This window comes from Harpia harpyja, chromosome 9 (genome assembly GCF_026419915.1).
Source record: "Harpia harpyja isolate bHarHar1 chromosome 9, bHarHar1 primary haplotype, whole genome shotgun sequence".
Classification (NCBI taxonomy): domain Eukaryota; kingdom Metazoa; phylum Chordata; class Aves; order Accipitriformes; family Accipitridae; genus Harpia; species Harpia harpyja.
Window position 1 is genome coordinate 24,233,128 of NC_068948.1, and position 2,738 is coordinate 24,235,865.

The 2,738-nt window shown below is 46.7% G+C and overlaps 1 non-coding gene across 1 annotated transcript; it reads right to left on the bottom strand.

The window, feature by feature from the left end:
• Positions 1-2,321: 2,321 nt before the first annotated feature.
• TRNAR-UCU (transfer RNA arginine (anticodon UCU)) lies at positions 2,322-2,395 on the bottom strand. The gene has a single exon. It is a non-coding gene; the product is annotated as a tRNA-Arg (tRNA).
• Between the last annotated feature and the right edge of the window lie 343 nt (positions 2,396-2,738).

The following is a 2,738-nucleotide window of genomic DNA, read 5'->3' on the forward strand; positions in this document are numbered from 1 at the left end:
TGACACAGAAGGTGTGAGGAGAAGGAGACACAGAAGCAGGAGGAGACCATGTCTGGTAATACCAAGGAGCCTGCTCCCAAGCTTTTATATATTCCTATTCGGGGGAGAGGAAACCCAAACCTTCCTAGTGGTACAGCAGCTAAACTAGAATCACAGTCATATTGCTGCCTCCATCCTAAAAAGAAAATGCACACATTTCATTCTCCGTTTGTTGAAGGGTACAGAATCTGTCCTTTCTCCCTTCATTCTTACCAAATTTTACCTTGTGTGTGTGCACCCATGCTCACTGTCCACATACTTTCTCAGAACAATCTCCTTCTGGCCTTTCAGGACCCCCCATGGATGTCATGGACATGACACCTATATCATGATGAACACAGATGCAGAACTTCTAGCACCACCAGGGTCTGGTCTTCCAAACAGGCTGAACTCCAGCATTTGCACAGACACCACAAGAAGAAAAGGAAACAACAAGCCAAGCTCACCAGCTACGGTGATAGAGATGGACTGGTTTTCTACAAGAGGCTAGAAATCCTGTCAATGGGAGCGTATCCTGTGTTGGCAAGTGTGCAGTGCAGCACACTTGTACTCTGAAAGGTTCAGGAGTGTTGGGTTACCCAAATAAGAACATATTTCTCTGCTCCTGCCGAATTGAAATCATGACATGTCCTGGTCCTGGGATGAGGCTTGAGCATTGAAGGTAATCTTCTCTCCAGGGAAGTATACAAGAGGCTGGGAGTGCAGAGACATGGATGGAGACCTGGGTCCCTGTGGAGATATGTGTGAGCACAGGCAGTCACTGACAAACATGACAACTGAAGGCAGGAGCTGATGAGGAGAAACCAAGGAAGAAAGACGTGTCAACTTGGCCAAATTATTTTTTTGCACTGCACCTCAAAACCCAAAGAAACCCACTCCTCAATAGACAAGGGCCAAGAGAACAGCTGGTGGCCACTGAAGGTCATGCAGCTGGGAAGAAGTGGAATTGTGGGGTCACATGGCCCAGTAACGGGGTCAAGCTTCCCACTATCTTGGATTTGAAGGAGGCAACCAGGCAGATGCTGCTACCTAGGTCAGCCCTGTTTTAGGTTTCATCCCTTGACATATTCCAGATGTGGGAGAGATTCACCTAACCATAGGCCAGGAAGGGAAGAAAGTGTTCCTAAGACATTATTTTTCTCATCCTAATGGGGACATCTGAAAGGGATTCTATGAACTATCCTTCAGAAAGACCTTGCCCCACCACCCCCACCAACGGCAAATGGTACCCAGATGATTGAGGTGGCAACTGAGGAAAGAAGTCCCCTTCTAGTGGGCTCTCTAGTGCTCTCTGCTTCTCTAGTGCAGAGCAACACTAGAAGCTCAGAGGAAACAGATCAGCAGTTCCTACGATGACCCAGAGCTGAATGGACCTGGCTGATCCAAGGACACCTTCTATGTTTATTCACAAGCTTCACTGGTCCAAGCAGCATGCCTGGCTCTCCAGAGCTGACTATATATCAGACATCTCCAGCAAGCCATACAGGAACTTCTCTCTGAAGAGTACATGAAGTGTCCAGGTGGAAGACCCTTCCTCCAACCTTCAGTACTTCTCCACCATAACTAACACCTGCAGAAGCTTGGAAAAGCTATCCAGCAGCCCCCACTGAACCCAGTTCACCTACCAATCACAGCTGCGCTCACCTGCAGCTCCCCTCTTTCCTTTCTCACTACTGATAGCAATGAGATCACAGAGGAAGTTACATACTAAAAACTTAGAACATCTGTGAAAGAAAAAGAAGAGTCAATTTGCTACTTAGGAAGATGAATCCCCAAGGGGATGTGGAGGGGGTTGCCAGCAAACATGCATCTTCTAAGCAAAAACATGGAAAAATAAGAGCATTTGCAAAGAATTTCTGTAAGGTGAAAATTCAGAATATAGACCTACATTTTTTTGCCACATATTTGAAAAAAAATGACCACATTTATCACAGGAAATATCAACAGAAGACTCTAAACTACTGCCTAACCACCTGATTTCTACTGCAAAGTACAGTACTTTTCTTAAGAAGGTATCAAAGATGGGACCCATGAGCAGTATTGGGGGAAAAAGTGGGGTTAAAACACCTAGCTATTCAGGAGATACCAAAAGGAATGAGGAAAGGGGAATATGATGAAAGAGAGGTGCCTTAGAAGGGAAGCACACGACTTATGTGCTGTAGAGAGGGTGTCATGAAAAGTCATTATCTTCCCATCTGAACCCTCAGGGGTGTTATAAATGTAACTGATTGGGACCTATAAAGGAACATGCATTAAAAAAAAAGAGACACCCGCCTGGAGATCATCTCTGCCGGGACTCGAACCCGGAACCTCTGGATTAGAAGTCCAGCGCGCTCGTCCATTGCGCCACAGAGACCTCACCATGAATGCAGTATCAGCACCAGAACTGAAAAATCCCACACCTCCTGCATCACTGGAGGGGTCTGAACACCCCACTCTCACAGCATAGCGCTGAGGCAGCATGAAAACCCTATGCCCAGATCAATCTCCCTTGCAAATCAACATCTCTAGGCATCCCCTTCTTCCACAGGGACGGGCAATAATTCTGGGTGTGATCTATATCTTTCTCAGCAGCAGGGATGCAGCAAAAACCTGGATGCAGGCTTGTATCTGCGTCTCTGGCAACCTTTCCGCAGCATCTCTAGCTCAACTGAGGGCAGAGCTAAATCCTGGAGTAGAGTTAATTGCTGCATCTCCCT